The 10244-nt window shown below is 46.3% G+C and overlaps 1 pseudogene; it reads left to right on the top strand.

Moving 5' to 3' along the window:
- The first annotated feature begins 891 nt into the window (after positions 1–891).
- LOC147725929 (putative lipid scramblase CLPTM1 pseudogene) lies at positions 892–9981 on the top strand (annotated as a pseudogene).
- The last annotated feature ends 263 nt before the right edge of the window (positions 9982–10244 follow it).

The raw sequence follows: 10244 nt of genomic DNA, 5'->3' as shown, positions 1-10244 counted from the left end.
ACTAAGGGCCAAGCAGAATTATTGGTGGCCAGGAATGGACATAAGAGCGGAATGACACGTTAGAGAATGCCCGAGATGCCAGGGCGCGGACAAAACACTGAAACCGTTACGCCCTGCCCTAGGAAAAATTGATCCTCCACAAAATCCGTGGGAGGAACTGTCATAGACATTTTAGGTCCAGTACTGAATGCGCAAGGAATACAGAAGTACATTTGTGTAATGGTAGATCGCTATTCCAAATGGCCGGAATTGAGGATCGAAGAAACCATGGACACGGAGATGATAGTGAGCTTCATGGCTGAAACTTTTGTGAGAGAGGGCATTCCAAAGTGTGTCCTCAGCGACAATGGACCCCAATTCCGTTCCGAAAAATGGTCTCAGTTCATGAGGAGAAACGGAATAGTGACAAAACACACGTCCATATACCATCCAGCGGGAAATGGCTTGGTGGAGCGTTTCAATAGAGTGGTGATGGGCTCGATACAAGCGGCGATTTCAGACAACAAAGACTGGGAAGCGGAGATTTGGCACATGGTGTGGGCATACCGGATAACGCCCATGAACACTGGTTATAGCCCCTTCCAGATTCTTAGAGGACGGGAGCCTTTCACTCAGGACAACAGAATATGGAAAGAAAGAGTCATTAAGAGCGAGTGGTCACCGGCAGTGGTGTAAGCCAATCTGGAGAGAGCACAAGCGGTGTACACTAAACACTACGATGCGAGGAGGAATGTAAAGGACACGGCTTTAGAAAAAGGAGAATGGGTGAGAGTAAGACTGCCCACATTGCAGAGAAAGGGTGAAAGCAAGTACAGCAAGCCCCTACAGGTAGTGGAAGTCAAAGGCAGGGCGGCCTTGCTGAGCGATGGCAATGTGTGGTCGCAGGACCGCATGGCCAGGTGCAACAAAATACTCAGCTGGAGAGGCAATGGAATTGAAGGAGAAGGTGAGAACAGCATTGACAACCCCGGTGGATATGAGGGAGAGGACCTAGACATGGGTGAGAGAAGGCAAGAGGATCAAGAGGCGTGTGGAGAGCAGCAGAGTGAAGAAGATAGAAGCCAGAGTGAGCCTAGCGCGGCCGCGCTAGAGGGTGGTCAAGGAGAAGAAGCAACAACTGCCACGTCCCCGGTAAGACTGACGAGAAGGGGCAGGGCGGTGGTACAACCCGCGAGGTTCAGAGACTATGACATGAGTCAGGACTTGTACATGTAGTTCGTTGGAAAAAGGGGAGATATGTAGTGAGCGCGCTAACGTAGTACGTCACGGAGCCACGTGACGTACGGTGACGTAGGGGCGCGGGGTGCGCAGTGCGGCATTAGAGCGCGAGCAGGCTGGGCGAAGGACATGCTTTGCGTTCCTTGTATGTTACGACCTGAATAAAGAGAGTGACACTGAGACCCGACTCCGAGAGTTATTGGGGGAAGAAAGTACATCATTACAAACACCACCCTGCCCTAAAATAAAACACTTTCTCCATCAAATATAATCCATGATATAAATATGGAAGATTACATTTTACCAAGTTAGGAAACTCCTTAGTAAATCCGTTTTCATTTGCACTACGTTATCAAAACAAATTGCATTGTTTTCCCACCAAGATACAAAAACAAGCATTTGCAAGGCAATAGGTCTCGCATTTACACGAGTTTAAGCTATTGGCATTGTAAATGTCAATGCCTTTTATTTATGTTTTTGGAACCGAAAACAGAAATAAAAGGCTTTGTTATTTGCAATGTCAATAGCTCAAACTCGCGTAAATGCGAGACCTATTGCATTGCAAATGCTTGTTTCCATTTCCCTTTCTTATCTTTCAACCCTTTTTATTTTATTTTATTGTTTCTGCCTTTTATTTTTGATGTTGGCTTCTCTTACACAAGGTTGTGATGTTGCCAGATGTCACCTCTGACATTGATGCTCTTCCTTGTTATCTGTTTTGCCTTATCATTATATGTATTTACCACGATCAGGTTATTCAGTGGAATACTGTTCATCTGAACTACGAATGTTAGATATCTCCATGAATTGTCATCCCCCTTGATTTGGGCGCCTTTCAATCATTATCTTGTGACTTCATAAGATGGCCTAGCCATTATTTGGGGTCGCCTAGTATTTGGTCCTTTCTACTGTGACGCGCCAATTGCGTCATGACGTTACCCACGCTGTTCAATACCGGCATTAAATACATGGGGCCTTATTTATGAAAAGTGACGCATCGCTGCGTGAAAACAGCGATGCGTCACTTTTCACTGCGCACTCCTTGCGACACCAATGATGCGTCATATTTAATGTATGACGCATCATGTTGCAAGGATTTAGAGATACGTCAGTATTTCTGACGTATTTGTAAGCGCAAAAGTGACGCATTGCTGGAGTGTGTCACAAAAGTGACGCAACTACAGCAATGCGTCCTTTCACATGGGGAAAGCCCCATGTGAAAGGGCTTGCGTCAGTCTTACGCCTGCTGTGAGGCAGGAGCAAGATTTTGATGCAACAGCATCCTGAAAGTGACGCAGTGAAATCTCATAGATTTCACTGCGTCACTATTACGAGGCTTTTTGCGGGGAACGCCCCCTCTGCATACATTATACCTGATGCAGGTATAATGTGGCGCAGGGGTTTAGAAAGTGACGCATCTACCTAGATGTGTCACTTTTTAAATATGGCGCAACAAGGCGCACATTTTACGCCGCTGGTGCGTCACAAAAAGTGACGCACCGGCGGCGCAAAACTGACGCAAGGCCTCATAAATAAGGGCCATGGGTCGTATTTTGTTCTTAATTGTTGCTGGTTATCTGGCTTTTTTCTCTGTTTCGCACAGCAAGTCTCTTCTGAATACACCTGTGAGGGACTTTAATGCCCCAAGTGCGTTATATCCGTGATGATGTTATGTTCATTATGAAATACGTTTCCTGACGTCTTTCATGGAAATATAGGGCAACAGGTTTTACTTCTCTCATGGCTACCCTTTTATAATTATTAGTGGTTATGGTTCTCCACTTATGACGGACTCCATTATATTGGAGGAAATAAAAGGCCTCAGGGCATTATAGGAGTGACACATTTCAGATTACTGCTTGATACGCTGATTTATAATTATTCATGTATACATTGGGCCGCAAGTGTGTTATATCCGTGATGATGCTGGGTTCATTATGCGATATGCTGTCTTCCTTGGACATATAGGGCAGTATTTGTTATTCCTCTCATGGCTTCCTTTTTTTTAGTTATCATTGCTCATGGCTCTCCATTGATAATGGATTCCATTGCAATATATGGAATAGAAGGCTTTAAGGCATTATAGCTGTGACGTTTTTCAGCTTACCGCTGGAGACTTTGACTTACATTTGCTTATGTATACTTTGGGTTATTTGTATCATCTTATCGCTGGCCCCATATTTATTTATAGTGTCTTTTGTTCTCTGTTATCAACAGAGCCTATAACAGTTGATGGGAATTCCTATTTGCAATGTGAATTGCTTTGTCTTTCATGTATAAGTATCTCTGTACTTTATCTGATATTAGTCTTCTTTGATAAATTAATGTTTGCGTCACTCGTTGGGGGGCAGATATTCCTTCCCTCCGTATTGTTTTGTGTGTGTTTTTAGGTCGAGGCTACTATCCGGTTTGTCAGAACCGGATGTAGCGAGATCTTATGTCTACTAGAGGGGCTCTTCATCCCGCCTCTAATTTTGGCTCTCTCCCATTGGCTGGCTTCCTAAATGGAGGCCAGCCATTGGAGGAGAGAGCCATCACTCCAAACAGGCTCCATCCTTTTCGGATTTGGAGGTGTGTTCGGTGTGTTTCTTTCCACTTTTTAGCCACGCCCACCGAACACGCCCCCAAATCCGAAAACACGGAGCTTGCCGGCGGCCCATTTCGTTTTGTTCGCAAGGAAGGTGAGCCTCGCTGTCCCTGCTCACCTCCCTTCCCTTCTGCTTTTAGGAGATGCTCGGCTCCGCTCGACTCCCCTCTGCCCTCCTCCGTCGCGCTCTCGCCTCCCCCTCCCGCAGCTCTCCTCCGTCGTGTCCATTAACTTGCTAACTTAGCTGGTTTAATAAACTGTATCGCGCGATCAGCCTCGAAGCGGCCTCGCTGTGATTGGGTCGCCCTGGGGGGGGGGGCTCGACTGGAGGAGCCGCGCTATTATTGGTCCGCCACGAGCCCGGGAACCTCAGGGACATCCCATGACGTCACAGGCAGCGCCGCGCTGTGATTGGAGGAGGCTTTGTGTTGCAAGCCATGCCTGTGCGTAGGAGGTAGGCGTGGACGCTGCGACTTCCTCCGAGGAAGTACTGTCGACTACAATGAACAAAACACCTGTTTGTCAAAGGGACAGATAGACAGACAAAAGAAGTTCGCTCAACTACAACATGGCGGACAACGGTGACATGCGCGTGACGTTTATTATCATTACGGAGTGTCGGGAAGAGAATGCGGATTTATTGACGGGCTCTTTCACCCCTTGCAAAGCACCGACTCCGCTGGTGGATGCCCCCAATATATGCAAGTAAATACCCCTGTTCCTGTTAGGATGTGATGACATGTTTAAAGATTGTTTCTTTCTTTGTCTCTGTCTATGCATACTGCACACATTGAGCGCTCCGACTGTTGCTCGCGGCCTGATCTCTCGTTATGTCTCTCTCCCCCTTCCAGTCTGTGCCGCTGAACAGGAACAATCTGGACCACTATGACACTCGCGATAATTAAAAAGTAACACATTGGCTATATGGTGAACGAGCTCCTTATGCATCGGAGGTGCAGGAGGCAGAGGCGGCTGTAAGATTTCAAAGGGAAGCATTCATGTCCCCGCGCGCTCCCCTCCTGGTCGCCAAGATGTTATTTCTAACTCACAGGTTAGCCTTTCATCCTTCTATCAGTGGGGGTAGCTGGGGTCGAGGGGCTCGCACCTCGTGTTCGACCAGAGGCAGCATAGTGACATCGGCGACGATCATTGAACGCTTCGTCAGGAGTAGTAAGCGCTATATAAATTCAATTACAATTAAAAGAAGCGACCGAGATGCAGCGTTTTGAAGACCCACCTCTTCAACAAAGCAGTACGTAAGCATACAGCCGATCCCCATACTGGGAGCTGTTTTCTACGGTGAAAATAATTACTTTTCTAAGGTCAACATGCAAGAGTGAGGAAAAAAGTTAGCACCGGAAGGTTACTCCACGGACAGTCGAGATACGGTTTTTGGTGCAAAATCAGACTGACTTCACCAGTTTTTAAGAAACTACGTGAATACACGATGTTCTGTAACCACAGAGGGAGTTTGCCCTGTATGGGTTTCATCAGTATGATGCGATAGAGCAGTGAAGCTGGATGGCTTATATGTAATGCCAGAAAAACTCCCCCTGTGCAATGTGCAAGCTACCAACTGATCAGCAGCACAAACATACTGTCGATTACGTCTACGAAGTGTATTTTAAATAAAGTCATTGAACATTAAGGCAGACTCCTCTGGTGGCTTTTTTTGAAAATGTGAAACCAAGAATGTTAAAAGTATTGATTATTTTATTGTAATGATATTTATTAATTTCACATATATTTAAAAAGTAAAATGTGCACACTGCTGATGGCAATCTGAGGTCCACAAAGCATTCCAGTATCCGTTCACGTAAAAACATTCAGCCCAGATTAGAAACATGCAGCATTTGTAGATATGAAAATCTGCAGGGCTCGAGTCGAAAACACTGTTTTGGTGAAGCGGGTATTGGCTATTTTGTGGTCATACGGGTTTTTGGTATACAAGTTCTGTCAGGGCGCAGGATCTTTAAACCTCATATTAAAAGCAGAACAGATGAGCGGGGCGGAGACGCACGCAGAATAAGTGATGCCAGTGCTTAATTTGTGCCGGTGCTTTCCGGTGCTTAGCACCGGCACTTATCGGTCAGGGCCGGGTCTACACAGGATATCAGCTGCTGCCTGCTCACTGACTTCACACAAGTCTTCCCAGTGGCGGCGAAGAGCTGATAAGCGTTAAGCCATAGTGGGACACTCCGCATACTGCTCTGAGACGTGCTGCCAGCAGCTGCTTGCAGGGCTCAGTAAAGTCCTAAATAGTTAAGATTTCTGCTCTCAGCTCTGGACCGGCTGAGAGAGCAATGTAACGAATCTGCCCAGCCAGGCTACCACATATATATTCCTGCTGCGCCACGCGATGACACACTGCTACAATGTTGCAATTCCCCCACGTGCAGCTCTGGCTGTCACCCTGACGTCACAGGCGGGCCCTTCAGGTATTGTACTAGTACTTGCTGGCACCATGGTGGACCGTCGTCACATCCTGTCTATTGAGGGGGATTTCAGTTTGTTTAGGGAGGGAGAGGGCTGGTTGCTAGATTTGCCGCCCGCAAACCATTCATAACTTTCGCAGCTTCCTGCTGCAGCTTGCACCTACCAAGGGACGCAAAGGAAAGAGTCAGTGACCCGAGTTTCACCAGTTGTTGCAGGACAGCCTGTCAATGGACAGTCCCGCTCTGGACTCACTGAACAGCCTGGACGACTCGCATCTCAATTAGGGAACGTGAGTGATAAAAAGCAACTTTTGCATTTACTTTCATTTGCCGTTTTTTTTTTTTTGCTAAATGTCAATACAGAGACATTTAAATACTTCCTGCCGGATTCATGTGTACTAAGCGAGGGAAAAAAATAATTTACTCTGAATCCCCACGGAGGCCTGGCAGAGACAGGCAGGGGGCATAGCTAGAGCTGGTTTCACAGCTTCCCCCTCCCCCTGCAACCAGCAGCACACGGTCCATTAATCCAGCCTTTGCAGAGGTGAGCAGCCCTGGAATTGCCGCTCGCATCCTCAAAGTAAATCAGTGCCTCTAAAGTAATCTCTCACTGCTGAATTAGCTTGATACAGTTCCAGCCGCTGCATTTCCAATATACACGTGTATTTTTTATGGGGTGTTTATGTTGTTTCACACTCGTGAGCACACCTCTGATGCACGACTACAGAGGTGCTGAGTGTTTACCTCCCCACCCGCCTGCTAAACATACTACGGGCTCGTAATAGCTGCAGGCAAGTATTTGTGAAAAAGTCCTCCTTAACCCCACATCGCCTTCTGGCAGAAATCGGTTTATTTTTTGAGAGTCTGCCTTTGATTGACGGCAGAGTCCCTAGAGTGTGAAAGAGCACGGATGGGCGCAAATCCTGCTAGAATGTTCTGCAGTGTAAATATGCCCATAAAAGCTCTTATTCGCCAATCAGTTCACCCGATGACCTGGGATCTCTACTACCTTACCCTGACCTACTCACTGCTTAGGGGATACCCTTAGGCTGCTTGAAAACATATGAGATTAGATTCAGAGAGATAGAAGGGAAGAGAGGAAAAGGGAATTTTGGGAAAATGTGATGTTCGTATAACAATATGTCATGTTACGTTTACTTTGAAGTGCTGGTGGTGAACAGAATTGTAAGGGAGTATAGGAAAGAGAGGAATGTTCTGGAATATTGGGTAATGAGACATAGGGGTGGCGCCCTAGGCGGCTGTTTCATATTGCCTTTCCTGCACTGCCTAAGGACGATTCAGTATGCAGAATTGTATATATAAGTGTAGCAGTAATTGTGAGCGCACCATTTTCGACATTGACACACAGTATTACTACAGGAGGCGGAAGAGATATTTGCAAACTTCTCCTCTGCCTTGTAATCCCACGACCGGACCACCCGACAGGTGGTCCACCGGAGGAATTAGAAATAGCCCTGCTGAAGAGGACACATAACGGCGCCAGAGAGAGCCCTTTAAATCAGCTGGGCCTCTTCCTGCCTGCAGAAACGAATGTAAGTGTTGCAGCGAACTATTGAATTGTTTTAGTTTGGAGGGGTAGGTGCTGTGGACTCGCTGACTCAGGCTGGCAAGGTTGGCAGCCGGGCTCAGAGCACACAATAATAGAAGTCATTAAGTGCCATTACCAGCCAGAATACAGCACGTCTCGCAGACTTTTCGCAGTGAAAACATGCTGCTTAGCTCCGGTGACGTCTCTGCTCAGGGGCACACACACATTCTGTAATTCAAGTTCACTTTTAAGTTGTTATAGCCTAGGCTTCTCATATTTTATATTTTGGTATATTGATTATTATAGTGCAGTATTCACCCGAGAGCAGGGTCGGATTGGGATCCCAATTCGGCCCGGGCACTGACGAAAAAAGTGGCCCACATTCAAGAGGCGTGGCCCATATTTAAGGGGCGTGGCCCACATTCAAGGGGCGTGCCCTTTGATGAAACACCATTTGCACAGACAAGGAATGAAAGTGGGAGGATACTGTTCTTGCACACGACACAGGGCCAAGGTGACAATGGCCTACATGCTGAGCAACTAAAAAAAATAGCAAGGCCCCTTTTTGTCACAAAATTATTCCAGCCCTCCAGCACAGGAGCACCTGAAAAGCAGCAAAGCCCCTGCTATTACTAACCTACTCAGCCCTCCCCAGACCTTCAGCTTAGGAGCACATGAACAGAGGTAAGGCCCCTGCAATTAGTAAATTAATCAACCCTCCAGGCCTTGGGAAAATGTCCTGGCAGGGGAGCACAAAACACAACTTTCTGGGTCATCCAAGTTAGCCAGGTAGCCAGGGGGGAGGCTGAGGTGAAGCTGGTGCATGGGAAGTGCCTTCCCAGTGTGTTCTGGCAGTTTGAGTATTTACCATTTACTGTAGTATTACCCATGTACCTGTGTATGGTACCCTTGTCTAACTTGCACAAGTCACTTTTCTCTTGTAACACACTGTTTGCTACCTCTCACTTTTGTTTGCTCTAGATACTTGCACAAGTGCCACCATTGCCTACGTAACGTTTGTTCTTGTGCTGTAGTGTCTGCCATTAATTGCAGTATTATACCTCTACTTGTATTTTGTACGCTTTTGTAACCTGCACACATATCTCTTTTTCCTCCTGTAATGTATCGTTTGCTCCTCTTGTATTTTGGTTGCTCACTATTGTCACTTTTGATTCATGTAACTTAACGTTTGCTTTTGTAATTTGTCCACTTATAATTTTCTCCTCATGTATTATTGCTGTTCCTAGTGTGAAACGCTCTGACACCTTTGGGTAAAGTCCGCGCTATATAAAATCGCATAAATAAATAAATAAAACAAAAAAATTCCAAACATCACCAGGCCCCCACAGCAAGCCCCATTCTTCCTCACCCACTATGCCCTGAATGTGAAGGGCTGTGGGCGAGGTGTTAAGACTAACACCGTTTCCCAGTTCTGGAACAGTCGGCAGTCCCTTGAAGGTCTCTCTGTGCACTCTGTTATTTTTGGGGTTTTTCAGTCACTTGTGGTCCTTCTTTACATCATGGACAATGAGACCAACTTTGTTGTCCAGGTCAGCGTTTTCATAGGTTTGCTCATTGACTTCTGGAAGATCACCAAAGTTATGGATGTCAAGCTGGACAGAGAAAATAAGGTGGCTGGCATCTTCCCCCGACTGACCTGTAAAGACAAATCTACCTACATTCAGTCTTCCACCAAAATATATGACGATATGGCATTTCGCTACCTTTCCTGGATCCTCTATCCACTACTTGGCTGCTATGCAGTGTACAGCCTGCTTTACGTGGAGCACAAGAGCCGGTATTCGTGGGTTCTGAGCATGCTCTACGGCTTTCTACTTACATTTGGGTTTATCACAATGACTCCACAGCTATTTATTAATTACAAAATGAAATCTGTTGCTCACCTTCCCTGGAGAATGTTGACATACAAAGCCCTAAACACTTTCATTGACGACCTCTTTGCTTTTGTCATCCGGATGCCAATGATGTACCGGATAGGCTGCCTGCGAGATGATGTTGTCTTCTTCATTTACTTGTACCAGCGCTGGATTTACCGGGTAGACCCAACGCGAGTAAACGAGTTTGGCACAAGCGGTGAAGTGCCAACACCACAAATAGCTCCCCCTGCAGCAGATGGTGCTCCTGCACTGAGCATCACAGACAAGCCAGCAGAGGAGAAGAAGAAGGACTGACTTCCTTTCATTTTTATTACAAAAAGAAAAAAAAACAGAAGGAAAAAAAAGTCAAACAAACTTTCACTGTTGGATAAACAGACAAGAGAGCAAATGAGTTTCAGAAAGCTGCTGAGATCCCTCGGGTCTTTAGCTTTTTATTTTATATTCCAGTGATGATGATTAATATTATGTTCTTTTGACTGGTGACGTTCGTAAAGTGCTATGTCCATTGGAGAGAGCAAGCAGATGACAAAACGGAGAGGATGCCGTCATTCCCAATT

The sequence above is a fragment of the Lissotriton vulgaris genome, chromosome 3_1 (assembly GCF_964263255.1).
Source record: "Lissotriton vulgaris chromosome 3_1, aLisVul1.2, whole genome shotgun sequence".
Lineage (NCBI taxonomy): Eukaryota > Metazoa > Chordata > Amphibia > Caudata > Salamandridae > Lissotriton > Lissotriton vulgaris.
The sequence above is the reverse complement of the archived record's forward strand: the minus strand, read 5'-3'. Positions and strand labels throughout refer to the sequence as shown.